The sequence below is a fragment of the Dendropsophus ebraccatus genome, chromosome 1 (assembly GCF_027789765.1).
Source record: "Dendropsophus ebraccatus isolate aDenEbr1 chromosome 1, aDenEbr1.pat, whole genome shotgun sequence".
Lineage (NCBI taxonomy): Eukaryota > Metazoa > Chordata > Amphibia > Anura > Hylidae > Dendropsophus > Dendropsophus ebraccatus.
The window spans coordinates 168,393,543-168,414,322 of NC_091454.1; the positions used below are offsets into that span (position 1 = coordinate 168,393,543).

General features: G+C 43.6%; 1 protein-coding gene across 1 annotated transcript in view; it reads left to right on the plus strand.

The window, feature by feature from the left end:
- Window positions 1–475: 475 nt before the first annotated feature.
- Window positions 476–20,780, plus strand: part of FURIN (furin, paired basic amino acid cleaving enzyme) — a 151,859-nt gene continuing 131,554 nt past the window's right edge. Inside the window, exon 1 of the mRNA XM_069984155.1 lies at window positions 476–873. The gene's annotated coding sequence lies outside the window, so the exon portion shown is untranslated. The remainder of the gene's footprint in view (window positions 874–20,780) is intronic.

The following is a 20,780-nucleotide window of genomic DNA, read 5'->3' on the forward strand; positions in this document are numbered from 1 at the left end:
AGGGCGCCCTGTGCCCCATGCAGTAGTAAGCAGGTAATGTTACACAGTCAGCCATGGGTAAGAACAGTTGAGTCACCCAGTCAGCTCTGCTACCTCTATGCGCAGCTTCACAGGTAAAACTACAAGTCTGACAAGCCTAGAGGTTCTGGCCTGCAATGGCAGCCGGTCAGTGAGAGCCCAGCAGTGCCCGGCCGCTGCCCCCGGCTGAGGTGACGAGGAGCCGGCTGTGCCCCGGCCGCGCATGCACGACGTGAGAGCAGCCTGCGCGCCGCCTGGAAGAGGAGGAGGAATAGGAGGAAGACGAGCGCCGGTCCCCCCTCTTCCATGCTGCCAGCCCCTCCGAGGCTCCCGTTGTTGTTGTCGGCACCGCCGCTGCTGCTGCTGCTGTATCCGGCTCTCCGTTTCTCCTCTCGGTGGCGGGCGCGCACAGCGATAGAGCGGCCAGTGGCCGGCGGGCGGGTGATGGGGGGGAGGGAGGGATTGGGGTGACTCCCGGGGACCGGCTGTGCGCGCAGCATGTAGCCTCACTCCACACACCGAGCGTCCTGTCTGCTACAAGCAGCGGAACGCGACGACTTCCACGAGACACCGAGGAGTGAAGCGCCCGGAGCAGCGAGCACGACAGACGGGAGGGCACGGGCGGAGGAAGCAGCAGTCTGCCGCTGGTCCCGCCCCCGGCCGGGCTCGGGAGGGGCGGGCGTTCTCACACTGGACTTGCTTTGACGGGGATGACGCTGCCCCCTGCGTCCCACATAAAGAAGAGCACGGGGAGCGGGGCAGTGCGGGGCCGGCGGGGCACGGGAAACTTCTGCCTCACACTTCGGGAGCTCGGCCGGGAGAGCAGGACCTCCGCCGCCCGCTGACTCCTCCGGGGTAAGTGGCCGCTGTGACGGGGGCAATAGCCGGGGACCCTCTGCTGGCTGACCACGGAGCGGGATGTTATATGTCTGACAGGGAAGCTGCTACCACTACCAGCTGGATACTGGGAATACTATGGGAAGCTACCATTATACTGAGCTGGATACTGGGAGTAGTGGTCACTACTGGGAATACTATGGGAAGCTACCATTATACTGAGCTGGATACTGGGAGTAATGGTGACTACTGGGAATACTATGGGAAGCTACCATTATACTGAGCTGGATACTGGGAGTAGTGGTCACTACTGGGAATACTATGGGAAGCTACCATTATACTGAGCTGGATACTGGGAGTAGTGGTCACTACTGGGAATACTATGGGAAGCTACCATTATACTGAGCTGGATACTGGGAGTAGTGGTGACTACTGGGAATACTATGGGAAGCTACCATTATACTGAGCTGGATACTGGGAGTAGTGGTCACTACTGGGAATACCATGGGAAGCTACCATTATACTGAGCTGGATACTGGGAGTAGTGGTCACTACTGGGAATACTATGGGAAGCTACCATTATACTGAGCTGGATACTGGGAGTAGTGGTCACTACTGGGAATACCATGGGAAGCTACCATTATACTGAGCTGGATACTGGGAGTAGTGGTCACTACTGGGAATACTATGGGAAGCTACCATTATACTGAGCTGGATACTGGGAGTAGTGGTGACTACTGGGAATACCATGGGAAGCTACCATTATACTGAGCTGGATACTGGGAGTAGTGGTCACTACTGGGAATACTATGGGAAGCTACCATTATACTGAGCTGGATACTGGGAGTAGTGGTCACTACTGGGAATACCATGGGAAGCTACCATTATACTGAGCTGGATACTGGGAGTAGTGGTCACTACTGGGAATACTATGGGAAGCTACCATTATACTGAGCTGGATACTGGGAGTAGTGGTCACTACTGGGAATACCATGGGAAGCTACCATTATACTGAGCTGGATACTGGGAGTAGTGGTCACTACTGGGAATACTATGGGAAGCTACCATTATACTGAGCTGGATACTGGGAGTAGTGGTGACTACTGGGAATACTATGGGGAGCTGCCATTATACTGAGCTGGATACTGGGAGTAGAGGTCACTACTGGGAATACTATGGGAAGCTACCATTATACTGAGCTGGATACTGGGAGTAGTGGTGACTACTGGGAATACCATGGGAAGCTACCATTATACTGAGCTGGATACTGGGAGTAGTGGTCACTACTGGGAATACTATGGGAAGCTACCATTATACTGAGCTGGATACTGGGAGTAGTGGTGACTACTGGGAATACTATGGGAAGCTACCATTATATTGAGCTGGATACTGGGAGTAGTGGTCACTACTGGGAATACTATGGGAAGCTACCATTATACTGAGCTGGATACTGGGAGTAGTGGTGACTACTGGGAATACTATGGGAAGCTACCATTATACTGAGCTGGATACTGGGAGTAGTGGTCACTACTGGGAATACTATGGGAAGCTACCATTATACTGAGCTGGATACTGGGAGTAGTGGTGACTACTGGGAATACTATGGGAAGCTACCATTATACTGAGCTGGATACTGGGAGTAGTGGTGACTACTGGGAATACTATGGGGAGCTGCCATTATACTGAGCTGGATACTGGGAGTAGAGGTCACTACTGGGAATACTATGGGAAGCTACCATTATACTGAGCTGGATACTGGGAGTAGTGGTGACTACTGGGAATACCATGGGAAGCTACCATTATACTGAGCTGGATACTGGGAGTAGTGGTGATTACTGGGAATACCATGGGAAGCTACCATTATACTGAGCTGGATACTGGGAGTAGTGGTCACTACTGGGAATACTATGGGAAGCTACCATTATACTGAGCTGGATACTGGGAGTAGTGGTGACTACTGGGAATACTATGGGAAGCTACCATTATACTGAGCTGGATACTGGGAGTAGTGGTCACTACTGGGAATACTATGGGGAGCTGCCATTATACTGAGCTGGATACTGGGAGTAGAGGTCACTACTGGGAATACTATGGGAAGCTACCATTATACTGAGCTGGATACTGGGAGTAGTGGTCACTACTGGGAATACTATGGGAAGCTACCATTATACTGAGCTGGATACTGGGAGTAATGGTGACTACTGGGAATACTATGGGAAGCTACCATTATACTGAGCTGGATACTGGGAGTAGAGGTCACTACTGGGAATACTATGGGAAGCTACCATTATACTGAGCTGGATACTGGGAGTAATGGTGACTACTGGGAATACTATGGGAAGCTACCATTATACTGAGCTGGATACTGGGAGTAATGGTGACTACTGGGAATACTATGGGAAGCTACCATTATACTGAGCTGGCTACTGGGACCATAGGTGTCTGTTAGAAAGGGTAGGGGCTACAGTATTGCTGTGCATGACATGGGGCAGATGTAATATACCCCCCAGTGTGTGTCTGTGTATATAATCTCCCAGTGTGTTTTGTAAAGGTACTACATAGAGCTTGGTACTGGGACTCATTGTGACTATTGGGAAGGTGCTGTACTTCATAGTGTAGGGGTCACAGTATTGCTGTACCTGAGATGGCGCACATGTAATATTAACCCTCTTCCCCAGTGCTAATATATACTTGTTGTTACAATAGCATGTATATGTATTGTGCTTTATTTGATCAGTGTCTTGTGTACACTGATCCACACTATCCGCCATTGCCGTCTCCCATGGACTAGTTGCATATTATTGAGGGGTCACAATATTGTGATAACTGAGATGGGGGGTGACTGTATACTCCCTTATATTATAAACATGTCAGTGCACCTATGTCCCACATGCGTACCCCAAACACTGTTGTATATGGTACCACATTTAGGCAGTATTATCCCATTGTGTAGTGGAAAGATCCGATCCCAGATCAACACTATTGACGCTCCTATTACTAGATATGATGTGATCAGTTCCTGTCACCCCAATAAGTACGCGGATTCCTGGTAACCCTCGACCATGACCTCTGACAGTAACCCACACCAGTGTGTCCCATTAAGAGACAGTCCTTTCCATCATTATACCACACTCATAGTACCAGAAAAACCCCAAGATAAATGATGGTATCCACAATAGAGAACTGTATAGTGTATGGGGCATAGTAAGGTGCTGCTACTATCAGTCATTGGGATAATAACAGAAAGTAAACAAGTAACTTGAGTATTGGGATCCTGTCACCTATTGGAGCATGCTGCCAAGCGCTGTATTGCCCCCTTATGGGTCTATGATGTGTACAGTTTATTGGCCTTGGTTGGGTATAACCAGTACTCTCTGAGTGGTTTATAGTAATGTGTTAAGTGCCTGCTGCTGTGTGGATAGAGAGGTGATTGGCACTAAGTGTATCCTGTTCTGTGTACATGCCATAGCACTGTTGAAGTCTGACACGCAGGATCCATGATGTGCCAACTCCCATGTTACTTTATAGTGTGACTTGTTCTGTCTGGTAGTACTCCTCTCAGCCTTCTCGCCTCTATAGAGTTCAGCCATTACGTTGGCTTCTATTAGTAGTCCCAGCCTTTTGGCTTGTGCACATTATTAGATGGTGATCCGGGTACGGTGGTGTAGTGCTATGAAGTTGACTTCCTCTTGTCCGGTTTTCCCTGCCACATGTACAGCTTCTTTCCTCACTTCTGTATTTTGGTAATCATCTGGAAAATAAAAAGAGCCGATTGCATTAGTCTGTATTTAGTGGACGTCACGCTTTCTTCTCCTTATCTGCCCTGACAATCCTTCCTCACATAGCCTTTACTGAGTAAACATGTGTTTATCCTGAGTCCTTGAGTTACGTATTGCACTTGTTATTGGAAGCGAAGACTGCTTATAAAGAACTGCTGGACGTAACCCATTGTGAGGGTCCACTCAAACAGACCCTTTATTAGCAATAACCAGACTCTGGTGTGTTTGGGTGTGACATTATTCCCTCTCTCTTACGTCACGCTGTCGAGTAACACAGCATGATGTCGGGGAAGGCCAGGTGTTCAGGTGAGCTGGTGTGCTGTATATAGCCTAGGGCTGGACTAGCTCCAAGGATCTGTGTGCTTAGAAGTTTGTTGTGGCGGTGTAAACTTTTTCTGTTTATAGCAGCTCCTAAAAATAAAAAAAAAAAATAAGCTTTTTGGGTAATATGTTGTGTGATATATGCAGGAAAGGTTAGATTTTCCTGGGTTTGCTTATTGTATGGCTTCACTTTGAAGTAATCCATATAGTTTGCTTTATCTGTAGGAGTGATAGTAAAGTACATTCAGGAAAGACTACAGAGTTCAATAACCTTTCTACATGTACAGTCTGGGATATCTCCATATGGCCCACCACATTTCCTTTACTAAGTAAAACAGTGTAAATATACATTGCTACCATTCCAACATATGCCTGCCCATGTAATAGATGGATGTGTGTGCCCTGACCTCCAGAGCAGAATCTGCTTATACTGTACCATAATGTTGTCCATATGCCATAATCAGGCATATGGGAAAGAGGATATTAGTGGAACAACTATATTTAACACTGATTTCACCATCTAAAGCCGCTCGTGCACATGCTGGGATCGCTGGTCTTCTGGCAGCAGTTAAGCCGTATTCTGTAAATTCATAGAGAATAATATCCTGCTGGCACGGTTATCTTGGGGCATTAGGCTTCACATGTCTTCTGCTTAAGGATTCATGCACACTTGCATGGAGCCTTTGTAGCTTCTTTTTATACAGACTTGCATAGCGTTATTCTCCACATAGATGTCGACGCCTCTGTTTGCCTGCATATGAAATTAAAGGCAAACAGAGGTGCAGTAGGAGGCTCTGCCACCTCTATGGAAACCTTATTACAGCATGCAGAATGAAGCCGTAATACATCCTTATGCATTAGATGAGTTCTCTGAGTTGTTGTCTGCTTATCTCTCGGCAGAAAATCTCTGTATGTGTCCAGCTTTTACTGAGGTTGCATCAGATAGGAGTCATTACAGCTGACTTTACAAACAGGTAGAAGTCCTCCTACTCCTAAAGTTTGTCATATAGATTAGTCCTGGCATTTTAATGGCATATAATATATATATATAATTATAATGTGTTACTACCTTTGCTGCCCCAATGTGATTGTAGAGCTTCAGTCCCTGCTGCACAGTGCTTCTGGGTTCAGGGACATGACAATATAGGTCCACTCATCCACCGCAGTGACCACGGATTGGCCTATGATGTCACGTCCCTGAAAGTGTTGCACAGCAGGGACCAGAGCTCCTTGGAATAATTGTAATTTCTAGAATGGAGTCTCCCGTTCTTTAGATCAGTGGTTGGACCTCTAATAATTTTATATAGTTTAAGTGGCTGACTACTTTATTATCTAGTGTAATCTATCTGACTGATTTTTAAAGCCAACAACAGGAATCCTCTTTATAAATCAATTCCTAGCTTTAGCTCAAAAATATCTGCCAGATAAATTGGACATATATCTGTGGGTGTAAAAGGACCCTAAAAGCCCTATCACACGGGCTGATACGAAGGAGCAAGCGAGCCCTGACCTGTCAGGTCAGCGCTCGCTTGCTTCTTGTTCCCTGCTCGCTGCCAGTGCTCCCCAGATATTCGGGCAGCCCATAGGAGATAGTGGCGCTCTGCTGCCACCATTTCTATTAAACGAAGCAACCGCCCGCAGAGCGTAATCATTCACAAATTTTTCAACATGTTTCAGCCGACACCGTGCATGTTGGGTGATCATTGCCTGTTAACAGTAGCTATTACACCATGCGGTTAATGGCCGTAACGGCTGATAATTGTTCGCTTGGTGTAATAGGGCCTTAATGTTGCGTTTACGCAGAGATTTATCTGACAGATTTTTGAAGCCAAAGTCAGGAATGGATTTGAAAAGAGGAGAAATCTCAGTCTTTCCTTTATGACCTGTTCCCTGTGTATAGTCAATTCCTGCCTTTGGCTTCAAAAATGTTGATTTATGCTTTAGGTTACTAACAAAAAAAAAAATTTATATATGTACACACACACACTCACGGGCCACTTTATTAGGTACACCTGTCCAACTGCACGTTACCACTTAATTTCTAATCAGCCAATCACATGGCGGCAACTCGGTGCATTTAGGCATGTAGACATGGTCAAGACAATCTCCTGCAATTCAAACCGAGCATCAGTATGGGGAAGAAAGGTGATTTGAGTGCCTTTGAACGTGGCATGGTTGTTGGTGCCAGAAGGGCTGGTCTGAGTATTTCAGAAACTGCTGATCTACTGGGATTTTCACGCACAACCATCTCTAGGGTTTGCAGAGAATGGCCCGAAAAAGAAAATACATCCAGTGAGCGGCAGTTCTGTGGGCGAAAAAGCCTTGTTGGTTCGAGCTGATAGAAAGGCAACAGTGACTCAAATAGCCAACCGTTACAACCAAGGTAGGCAGAAGAGCATCTCTGAACGCACAGTACGTCGAACTTTGAGGCAGATGGGCTACAGCAGCAGAAGACCACACCGGGTGCCACTCCTTTCAGCTAAGAACAGGAAACTGAGGCTACAATTTGCACAAGCTCATCGAAATTGGACAGTAAAAGATTGGAAAAACGTTGCCTGGTCTGATGAGTCTCGATTTCTGCTGCGACATTCGGATGGTAGGGTCAGAATTTGGCGTCAACAACATGAAAGCATGGATCCATCCTGCCTTGTATCAACGGTTCAGGCTGGTGGTGGTGGTGTCATGGTGTGGGGAATATTTTCTTGGCACTCTTTGGGCCCCTTGGTACCAATTGAGCATCGTTCACTGTACTCAAATGGCCTCCACAGCCACCAGATCTCAATCCAATAGAGCATCTTTGGGATGTGGTGGAACGGGAGATTCGCATCATGGATGTGCAGCCGACAAATCTGCGGCAACTGTGTGATGCCATCATGTCAATATGGACCAAAATCTCTGAGGAATGCTTCCAGCACCTTGTTGAATCTATGCCACGAAGAATTGAGGCAGTTCTGAAGGCAAAAGGGGGTCCAACCCGTTACTAGCATGGTGTACCTAATAAAGTGGCCGGTGAGTGTATATTCCTGCTGTGCCCATTTTTCATACAGGTGAAGTCCTCACTTAGTATCTTCCACTGCACCCGCACTAGTTTCTGCTGTGTAGTGTATTCCTATGGAGGATGCTGACTGACGTGTGTGACCCATGCTTCTCCATGCACATCTCTTATATGAACAATATTAAAGTGGTTATCCAGCATTACAAAAACATGGCCACTTTCCTCCAGGTATAGCGAGACTCCGGTCTCCAGTTCAGGTGCTGTTTGCAATTAAGAACTGAATTGGATTGGATTGAACTGAATTGGAACTGAGTTGCAAAACCTGCACCCAAACTGGAGACAAGAGTGGTGCTGTTTCTAGAAGAAAGTAGGCATGTTTTTCTAATGCTGGATAACCCCTTTTAAAGGGGTTATCCAGCGCTGCAAAAACATGGCCACTTTCCCCCTACTGTTGTCTCCAGTTTGGGTGGGGTTTTGAAACTCTGTTCCATTGAAGTAAATGGAGCTTGATTGCAAACTGCACTTGACCTGGAGACAACAGTAGGGGGAAAAGTGTCCAAGTGCAGTTGGCAATCAAGCTCCATTTACTTCAATAGAACAGAGTTTCAAAACCCCACCCAAACTGGAGACAACAGTAGGGGGAAAGTGGCCATGTTTTTGTAGCGCTGGATAACCCCTTTAATGTCTAAACTTTTCTAAAGGAGGAGGGGAGCAAGGGGCAGGACTTCACCTATATGACCAATGGGACAAAGCAAGAATATAGTATGTATAGGCCAGTAACCTAGTTAAAGATAATACAACCCTTTCTTATATTTGATAAGAAATTGGCAAACTCCCTTAAAGACGAATACCCCTTTTAAACCATTTTGGAATAGTTTACTTTCATGATATAAATTGTACTATAAATGATCATGTCCAATTGTTCCATAAATCAACCATGTAGAAACAAGAGAGAGGGCGGGGGCGCCTCCTGGTGTAATAAGTTTTTTAAAAGTAAATACCGATAGGTAGGGGTATTGAGTTGCACTCACCTAGAAGACTTGTGCAAAATTAGGCACAACTCTATACAGCACATAGAACGAGAGAGACACCGCAGCTCCTGCCGGGGTACATCAGAAGAGACGTACGGAAGGCAATCTTGTATCAAGCCACAGCGGGCTATTGGACTATGGAGTCCCGGCTTGGTATGGGCGCAGATGCTCAGGAAACCACACTATAAATCCCTATTATCTGAATTAACCACGTCATAGTGTGGTTCTCTGAGCATCTGCGCCCATACCAAGCCGGGACTCCATGGTCCAATAGCCCGCTGTGGCTTGATACAAGATAAATCAACCATAACATGTAACAATACATTACAAGTTTCGGTTAAGGGAAAAAAAATAGCGCTGCACCTCACACCTATGGCTGATACTAGTGCCCCTAGGCTAAATAAAAAACAAAAAACAAAGAGTGGTCAGCACTCACAACATAAAAGTCCCTTTAGATGGAATGTGGTGTTCTTATTATGGCTGTATGCCTCTCCACGAGCACGCGAGAAAAAAACCCCGGACCCAAGGGCATCCAACAAGGTATAAGCACGAAAGTACTCTCCAGCTCGCTTGATTACTTTTAAACCTTTATTGTATAATGTTTAAAAGTCCAACGCGTTTCGGGCTCTCTTGCCCTTATTCATGGCTCTAAACAACATGGAATACGGTGTGTTAGAACATACATATCTGCATATACAACCATGTAAGTAACAAAACAGATAAAAGAAAAAACCCACATATAAAGCATATATACATACAGAAATGTGAATGACATGCACAAAAACAAATACATGAAATTAGTAATGTTAATATTAAAACATGCAATGTCACGTATGAATTGAAAAAAGTACTTTTTTCAATTCATACGTGACATTGCATGTTTTAATATTAACATTACTAATTTCATGTATTTGTTTTTGTGCATGTCATTCACATTTCTGTATGTATATATGCTTTATATGTGGGTTTTTTTCTTTTATCTGTTTTGTTACTTACATGGTTGTATATGCAGATATGTATGTTCTAACACACCGTATTCCATGTTGTTTAGAGCCATGAATAAGGGCAAGAGAGCCCGAAACGCGTCGGCCTTTTAAACATTATACAATAAAGGTTTAAAAGTAATCAAGCGAGCTGGAGAGTACTTTCGTGCTTAAATAAAAAACACATCAGAATTTTGTGTATGAATTGATCAAGCCATACTGCCCCATGTACTGCGTGCAGGTATCTGATACACATGGGTCCCTACACTAAGTCCACACAGTACCAGTCAGTGGCTACCAACCCTGCAGGCGTGCACAGTCAGGGAACGGGGGCCATAGGACGGCTCTGCGACCCCCATGCCACAGGACCAGACCCAAAAACACCACACCATAACCAGCACCGCCGGCGGACATTACAAGTTTATTCTGAATGAATGGCAGCATGTTCAGTACCACTTTTGTAATTTTTGTAGGGGCAGTTACACAATATGAGCAACCAAATCTGGGGAAAAGAAAACCCAATAATGGTGTACAGACTTATGATTGACTTGTCCTTGTCTGGCCTCCTTTCACTGTGCTAGAATTAAGCTATTGAACGTGGCTCATCCTGTAGCGTTCTGAGCAAACAGTTCATTAAATATGTGGCCAGGCTATGTTATATTGCCCACAGGTTTCTGGATAAGTGTAAGCATCACATTTTTCCATTTCATTTAAAATATACCGAAGCTATCCACTGTCAGAAGTTTTTTTTTTTTTTCCCAGTGGGGGTCTGGCTGCCGAGACCCTCACTCATCGCTAGAATGAAGGTGCAGAAGTGATTGACTGAGCAATTTCCCCTTGTTTTTTCCTAGCTCTCTGTATATGGATAAAATATTCTGATGTATATATGAAATGCACGCCATGATGGACTCCTGACAGTGGAATTTGTCACCTGTGGCATAAATAGGGAGCTTTTTGTGACATATCTGTTGAATGAATGCTATTACAGACTGTGGGAGATGGATGCTGCTGTTTGGCATACCTTTAATACAGCCGTCACCCATAGGTTATATTGGTATCTGTTTAATGGTTATGTCATGAGAAGCTATTAAAAGCCTTATGATGTGTCTTGTTCATCGATGCCATACAGTGACCATTACCTATAGGCCAATATGTTATGTATAATGAAGACGACATTGTTACTCAACTAAACCTGGCCTGATGGTGATGTGCATCTGACCTTTGAGGGATAGTCCTATCATAAACTACCCTTTTTTTTAATAGGAGAGCTATTCTTATCAGTGTCCCTACCAGGAAAAGGTAGTGTTATGTATTTAAATTAATATCCAGGTCTGTGAGAGCTGATTGTTGGCCTCTCTTCATTGACTCATAGATGGAGACCCTTTCTCAGTCCCTAGGTGACCACAGTATAGCGCTCGGAGCACTGCGATCTGCAGTGGCCGCTAAAGATGGAAAATGTCCTTACCGCTTTTTGGGCCATTGGCAAGGAAACCTGTGACATCTTGGCTCTCGAGCTGTAGAATGGGGAGAGGAGCATGCTGGGAGGGCAAGAGCTGTGGAAAAATGGTGGCCTTTGTACTTTTAGTGACCTTAGTGGCCTTAGGTATTTTTAGTGACAATGTAGGTGTGGGGCAAAGTGCACATGTTGTTTGATACATTGTTATACAGGGGAATGTTCAGGGATACATTGTAACCATTTGTTTGGTTAAACAAATCATGTTTGATACAGCTTTTCTTGTTTTCTCACTTTTATAATTTTGTCCAAGTATCTAATACATAAAACTTAAAAAAAGAAGCTTGCTGCGACTTTATAGCCTTATTATAGCCTCAAAAAATTAAGACCTTATGGGAAGTGTACATATGGCAGAATTGCCCAGGTATAATCTACATTGGATTATAGTACCATGTACATACTGTGGAATGTTTTTGTATACGATTTGACCCATGGTGTGAATTCTTCTCTTGCTCCCTGTATTTCAGTATTCGGTGCACAGGGGAGAAATCTGCAAGGAATACAGCTCAGATGTTAGGCTTAAAGATTTTGCTACCTTGCAGTGCAACCCCCCCCCCCCCCCCCCATGCACCGGTGTACAGATGGGCATAAAGGCATCTGAAGGCCTTGGCTTTAAAAGCGTTAATGTGATAGAGTTGTATGGCACTTGCTGTAGCTGGCTGATAGGACAGTTCTTCATTACATTTGGCATGTTGAACAGTCTTACATTTAGGTTGATGGATTTTCCAATTTAGGATGATCCAGCTATTTCCAGATAATCTATTTTATGATCCTGGGATGTGTACCTGTAATAAACCTTTTCATGTACCTGTCATAAAGCATAGTTCTGCTCTCATGTCGCTGATATTCTCTTAGACATTGCAGTATAGCTCACCTCAAACAAGGTTTAAATAGATGGTAAAGCTATAATGTTCACATTTCCAATATACTAGTGGTATGCAATTTAATGTGGGGCTGTAGCCTTATTACTTTTTTTTTTTGTAGTCAGAACTTGAACAGGTTCTTGTGATTGTCCAACCCCGGGCAGTGAAAATCCAACATGCCCAGGAGGCCTCCATACACCTTATGTTGTCTGCTGAACCTGCTGCCATTGGTGGGTTTAGCCAACTTTAGTATAAAGTATATTGGCACCTTATTTCCTGTTTTGATACCTCCTACAGTCTGTTTAGTCTGCAATCCCAATGCATTACATTGAATACTTATAGGGAAGTATATATTATTCAGAGAACCCCACACCCAACAAAGCAGATGCTCTCCAGCCACCTGGGAAGTATGTCCTGACATAAAATAAACCAAATGCTCTTTTAGGCCAGGTGTACCCCATCTTTGGCATATGTTTGGCAGGACTTAACGCCTGTGCATGTAAGCCATTGTGTAAAAAACATAAATAATATCAATGTGCAGAAACTGTCTGTTCTTGAAGATGATGTGTTGGAAGCAGGAAAATAGGCATGTATAAGGATCTGTGCAAGTTTGCCGTTGGCCGTATTTGGATGACTGGTTCAGAGCATCTCCAAAACATCAGGGCTTGGTGGGTGTTCCCTATATGAAGTGGTTGTTGCCTACCAAAAGTGATCAAATAAGGAACAACATTTCACCAGTGACAGCAACATAGTCTCCCAATTACGGATGTGGACGAGGAGCAAAGGTTATTCTGTCTGGTCTCTTTCCACAGAATAGCCTCTGTAGCATAAACTGCGCTGCTTATGATGGAAAGCTGCTAAAACAGAGTGCCAATGCTTATGATAGTCCACTCTAAAAGCACCTGCAATAGGGATGTGAGCATCACAGAGTATGGAGTTATGGAAAATGGTGGCCTGGTCTGCACCTGGACCAACCACCAATGAAAACCTCTGACATCACTATGAGAAGTCATAGTTTTTTCAAGACAAGCGGTAACCCTTAAAAAAAAAAAAAAAAAAAAAAAACTGCTGTACCATCTTAAAGGGCTATTCTGCCCATGAAATTCTTTCTTTTCTAATTCCCCTTCCTCCCCCCCCCCCCCCATGCTCCCTTACATCTAGATGACAAAAATTTTAATAACGAAAACTTTAGCTGCTGAGGATCTGTGGCCACTTTTGTAAATGTCCCAGTATAGGAGCCAAAGGCTCACACTAGCCTCCTGTTACTAATGGTCTTTGCTAATGACGCATTGGTGATATGTGTCTGTATTACTATAACGTGTCTCTTTTGTCAGCACTGTTTAGTTATGGTTCCTTCTGTGTCAGATTGTCCTGTTCTGTATAGGCTGGAACCAGTCAGTGCTAGATCCTGGTGCTCCGGTAATATTTGTAATTGGAGAATAAACTGCTCAGACCCTGCTGTGTGTCAGCCTCCTTGTTGACCTTTTGTGTCTTGCAGTGTATTTTCTGGGTTTCTTTCAGGTAATCTCCATGACAGCACAGAAATGGTCCAATCCATGACCTATTTTGCCTTTTTTTTTTTTTTTTCCCTCTTTTGAGTGTTTTACAAAACAAATTTGACATGTGAAAAGTGCAGACTGGTTCAGTGTGTGTCTATGTACTCTTCTTATCTGTTACACCACTTTTGGAGGACAGAAGTTTCCAGGCAAATGCATGGTTTGTTAGTAAATAAGAATTACTACATTTCAGAAGTGGGGGAGAAAAAAAAAAAAGACTAAGCTTGAGGCATGTATATACCCTGGCTGTATGTTTGAATGCTCAACAGGAAACTCTAAATTAAAAACTATCCTTTTTATTATATGCACTTTACAGATGGCGAAGAGTTTCTTCTCCATAATTTGTAAGGAATACAGCCATATGTAAAGAGCGTCCAGGTACTCCCACACCATGCATTTTCTATCACTTCTATGGATACTGTAATAAGCAGCATACCGTAATGGTAACATCAGGCTTTTTAACTCGTGTGTGTGTGTGTGTGTGTATATGTATATGTATATGTATATGTGTGTATATATATATATATATATGTGTGTATATATATATATATATATATATATATATATATATATATATATATATATATATATATTATATTATACACTCACTCACTCGGGGATCTGAATACTGGACAAAGGAAATGTATCAACTATGTAAATGACGGCCCGATCAACGATGTAAATGAGCAGCGATTTGCTAGATCGCCGCTTGTTTACTGGGCCTATTCCACAGCCCGATCGTTGAGCGAGGGCTGCAAGGACATCGTCAGCTGACCGGCCACACTCAGCCAATCACAGGCCACGGCGGTCCTGGCCTGTGATTGGCTGAGCGCTCCGTCAGCTGACCGGCCATTCAGAAGATAGAGTGCGCGGGACCCGTGGATGCAGACAGTGTGGAGAAGAAGCCTGGACAGATAATGTATGATGATGCTGCTGCTGTCAAATCGTCGGTCGCCCGCCGCGCACCGCTATTCAACCGTAGCGATGCGCGGTGGGGGAACGATTATTTTAGTTCTGGCCCTAAATGAACGATAAGCCGATGACACGATCATCGGCTGACCGTTCTTTTTATTTCACCGAACGATAATCGGCCGAATGGGGCCGATCCGGCCGATTATCGTTACTGTGGAATAGGGCCCGAGGCAGGTTCTTTCATAAGTATGTGGAGCTTGTCCAGTGCAACGGGATAGACATAATGGTGACATGAGAAGTGAATCGCACTACTGCTGTTTCTCCTGGTATATCTACACATAGGTTGGAGTCTGAATGTGTTACACCTGCAATCCGGCCAAGTAGCTTTGTCTGTGAGGTTGGTTTCACACAAGGTACTTTTTGGAAATCTGCCACTGTAATTTCTGAGCCAAAACCAGGAGTGGATCCGCAGGGAGATGTACAAGTGCTTCCTTTATTGTACCCATTACTCTGAATCCACTTCTGGTTTTGGCTCAAAAACTGCAATGACAACTTTCCAAAAAACTGACGTGTAAATCCAGCCTAATGCGAATGCAAAAAAACTGCCTCAGGATGTGTTCACCTATTGCAGTTTTGTTGCATTTCTTTGCTTACATAATTAGAGCCTAGTCTTGTCTGTTTACTGTCTGGGCCATGCCATGTGATTAGCATTACCAGGCTTAATCAGATCATTCATGCTAATGGTGCGTTTACACGAAACTATAATTGGCTCGATCGTACGATTAACTATGTTGAAGTAACTATTTTTTTTTTCATAACGCGTTTATACGGTACAATATATTGTACGGAAAATTCGTTTTGCGATCCTTAAGCCTATCTCACACATTGGTTAAATCGGCGAACGACTGTTCACACGAACGATCTGCGAATTTTTTCAGAACGACGATTTGATAACATGTTGAAAGATCAAAATGAACGATTTCTCGTTCGTCGTTTGATCGTTCACTGCGTTTACACGTAAGATTATCGTTCGAATTCGATCGTTATCGCGCAAATTCGCACGATAATCGTTACGTGTGAACGCACCATAAGAAAAATCCATGACCATGAAGCCTGCTGATGCCTAACCAAGTCAGAGCCTAAAAAAACAAGTCAATGTAGACAAAATTGCAGAGCCCACATAATCAGTGGGCATAGACCTTCAATAATTCATGGGCAAACGTTCTCTCCTGTCTGGCTCCCCACAGGAGTGTTCGGCATGGCCAAGCGAATTCTATGAGTAGGGACAAGGCTTATCTCGCACAGAAAAAAAAGTCAGGAAGTGTTCTATCACTCCCCGACCCCTGTCTCCACAGACCGTCACTGTCGGGAGAGCCCCATACACTGTACACTGACAGTGGAACCCTCAAAGAGCAGCTGGTATGGCTGGCAAAGTATAAGGTGTATGGGGACCTTAATAAAAGAGAAGGAAACATTGCAGCAAAACTGTGACTGTGCAAAACACACTCTTATACTAGGATACTTAAATCAATCTTGGTTTAAATGATGTCTGAACAAAGTCTCAATTATGGGTCATTGCATTACATGTTTTCTTCAGATTTTACTTCTGCTAATGCACAAGTATGCGAGTTATTCTAAAAGAATATAAAGTGGTTAATCCTGGCATGTCTGTACATGGTAAATGTACTTGCACAGACTCACTAATTGGGTAGTTAATAACAGTTAGGCCACTTGCAGTGTAGGGCCAGGGTCTCACCCACACCGAGGGGATCAGAGCTTGAGAACTGTTCACGTATTTCCAAAATGTCTATTCTTGAGATCTCTCTTCTACTGGCTGTTTAACTTTGAAATGGCTGCTTTATTCCACAAAAAGTGGGGTTGTAGAAGTAGAAAATATTTTGGCTTCCCATCAGTCAGGTTTCCATCTTTTTTTGTGGAGCAGTGTTAGGTACTCCAGTACCCTACTTAAAACAAACAAACCCTCTAGTATCAGAAATAATAGACAACCATTCACGTAAGGCTTGATAAACAGTCATTGCTGACTAGGCTGTTCTGTGCAAAATGTAATGTACACATTTCCCGATTTTCACAATATATTGCTTCATTTAGTTTTTTTTTTTTTTGTACATTTTTACCTAAAAAGGATGTGAAATGCTGACCAAATATTGAGTGAAGACAGGAAGAGTTGTAGTACTGTGCTTCTGCATGCCTCAGATTTTATAAAGAGTGTTTTATGGTCTCTGCCTAGCAGCATTGCTTCTGTGGAGGAATATGTCTGGGGCTGGGATGGTGCAGGCAGTTTGATGCAGAGCTAGAAGTGGATTCAAAAGGAATGGAAAATAAAAGGGAGGAGCTTACACTCCATTCCTGCTGGATCCACTTTTCACCATGGCACAGAACTGCATTATCAACTGTTTAAATCATGTCATGTCAGTTCAGTAGCATACAGATTTAAAGGGATACTGTCACCCCCCCCCCCTTACACTCAAGTTATTTAATCAGTTAAAGGGGTTGGCCACTTTATAGTAAAATAGTTCAGTATACAGTATTAGTAAGTGTACTCACTGTATATACTGACAGCAGCTCCCTGTGTACCTCATAGAGCTAATATCAGACTCCCCTCCTCCAGGCTGTGCTGCCCTGCTCTGTGGTGTTTTGGTCCATAAGATGGCCAACATGGAGGAGCATGTGACCATGCCCCGCCCCCCAGTGTCCACCACTGAGCCTGTATATGTCTATGGAGAACACAGGGGACGGGGCATGGTCACATGCTCCTCCATGTCGGCCATTTTATGGACAGAAGCAATACAGAGCAGGGCACCACAGCCTGGTGAAGGTGAGTCTGATTTTAGCTCTGAGGTACACAGGGAGCTGCTGTCAGTATATACAGTGAGTACACTTACTAATACTTTGTACTGACCTATTTTACTATAAAGTGGGCAACCCCTTTAAGAGTGTCACCTAGGCAGTGCTTCACGCCATTTGGGCCCCATCTATTAGCTTGGGAGAGGCCCCAACTGTAATGAAGACGCACCCAGTTGACACTGTCTATAGATAAAAGGGGGTGGGTTGACAGTGTCACTTTAACAGTTTTGGAGCTCATGGCATCATAATGATTGATAATGCCTGGGGTTCCGACATGTGAATGCAGCCTTGGGGTATGTTCCCAATACGGAAGATGCACGAAAATGTCAAGTGGAGGCCGCGTGGCAGACTCCACTTGAAGTTTCGCCTGCTTTCTCTTACCTTTTCAGCCCAGCCTAACCACTATTAACCCCTAGACGACCCTGGACGTAGGGTTACGTCATGGAAGTCTGTCCCCAGACGACCCATGACGTAACCTTACGTCCTGGGTGTTTCTCCCGCTATGAAGCGTGCAAACAGCAGCCGGGACCTCACCGGTAATGACACGCTACAGCGATCGCGCTGCCGCGTGTCATTAACCCCTTAAACGCCGCGATCGCGGCGTGTAAGTGACAGGGGGAGTCCCCTGTCACTTACCGATCGGGACCCCCGCAGTGTGACTGCGGGGGTCCCGATCGTTGAAACGGACTGCCGGAGGTCTCTTACCTGCCTCCGTGCGGTCCGATCGGCGATCTGCTACACTGAGCCTGCACAGGCAGGCTCAATGAGCAGATCGCCGATAACACTGATCAATGCTATGCCTATGGCATAGCAATGATCAGTGTATAAATCAAAGTAGTGAATGTAGAAGTCCCCCAAAGGGACTTCAAAAGTGTAAAAAAAAAAAAAAGTTCAAATCACTATTACACTACCCCAAAGCCCCTCCCCCAATAAAAGTCTAAATCACCCCCCTTTCCCATTATATAAATAAAACATAAAAATAAATAAACATATACCGTAGCGTGCGTAATTGTCCGATCTATTAAAATATAACAAGCGTCATTGTGATCGGTTAGCGGCGTACACGAAAAGAGGGGAAAAAGTGCACAGATTACCGATTTTATGTTACATTATATATTAAAAAAATCAATAAGTGATCAAAACATCCGATCTTCACAAATATGGTATTAATAAAAACTAGAGATCATGGCGTAAAAAATGACACCCCATACAGCCCCGTAGGTGAAAAAATAAAACTGTTATAAGCGTCACAATAGTCCCATTTTATTAATATTTAATTGCCAAAAAAAAGGATTTCATTAAAAAATACATATATAACATTAGAGAATCTGTGTAACCTGCATATGGTTGTGTTCGGACTGACCTATAGAATAATAGTGTCATGTCGCTGTTACCATATAGTGCATTACGTAGACACAGGAACCCCCCAAACGTTACCATACTGCATTCTTATTTACGATTTCACCTATTTATATCTTCATAAATAATATATTTGGAATTCCATCATACATGTTATGGTAAAATGAATGACGCCATTACACAGTACAACTATTCCTGTAACAAACAAGCCATTACATGGCCTGTAGATAGAAAACTGAGAGTGCTGGAGCTCTTAGAAGGGGAGGAGGGAAAAAACGGAAACACTAAGATCAAAATTTGCGCGGTCCACTGGGTCATTTTGGGCCTGGTCCTCAAAGGGTTAAAATAGTTTTGTTTTTTACTTTTAAGTGGTATGATAGACTGTTTTAAAGGTTCCTTACAAAATAGATAACTTTACATTTTTTGCGAATTGGTGGTTGCCCAAAATAAAAATTTTAAAATGAAAGAAACCTCCTAGCTTATCCTATGCTCTTTCATCCGAAGCGCTTTTCATCTGCCTGTTCAAGGTTAAAAAGTCTGTTTGCGTTATCATTCTGTCAGGCATTTCATATAGGCATTTTGTTTTGTTCGCAGAATACATTTTTTCTTACGTTAATCCCAAAATTTGTAAAAAAAAATTTTTTTATTTTTTTTATTCTTGTAAGAAACCATTGTCTGTACAGTTCTTTGCTAAAATACCGGTCTTAATATACAGGTTTTTTTTTTAAACTAATTAAAGGTATAAAACGTCATCTTTTTGTTCTGCTGATTTTTTTTTTTTTTTTTTTTTTTTTGTCCTCCTTGCATCTGCTGCTTCTCTGCTCTGTTATGATTCATAGCTGCCACATACTGTAGATATAGAAGTCAATGGCCCAAATTTATCAGTCTGTCAAAGATGTGTCTGACTTTTGTCTTGCACAGATATCTGACACATTTTTGTGTCACACACTGATAAATCTGGGCCATTGAGTCGTCTTCAGACACGTTTCTTGTGTGGAAGAGTTGTGGGCATGCTTTATGCAGGGAAGGGGGTGTGAGCTGTGCTTCTCACCTATTATAAGTGATGTGTGATACTATTATCTGCATCCGGCTTTTATATTTGAGATTTTACCTTCATTGTAATCCCCTAGTGATCTCTTTAGAGCAGAAAATGTCAGCCTCGTAAAAGTGACATGTGACGTGCTATTGGGCAGTGAGCCTTATTATATGATTCCTAATGATGAGTTGAAGTGGACTAATATATATTTAAAGGGGTTGTCCAGTGAAAACTTCTTTTCTTTCAAATCAACTGGTGTCAGAAAGTTATATAGATTTGTAATTTACATCTATTTAAAAATCTGCAGTCTTCCCATACTTATAAGCTACTATATATCCTGCAGGAAGTGTTTGTTTACATTCATAAACAGTGCTCTCTGCTGACATCTCTGGCCAGGAACTCTCTGGCGAGTCAGGAACTGTCCTGAGCAGGAGATGTTCTCTATGGGGATTTGCTACTGGTCTGGACAGTTCCTGAGTCGGCCAGAGATGTCAGCAAAGAGCACTGTTTCTCAATGTAAATAAACAAACACTTCCTGTGGGACATGCGACAGCTTGTAAGTATGGGAAGACTTGAGATTTTTAAATACAAGTAAATTACAAATCTGTATAACATTCTGACACCAGTTGATTTCAAAGAAAAATGTTTTTGCTGGACAACCCCTTAAATGACAGTAGGTAACATAACCTGGCTTTTGCCATAGTTGCTGAGA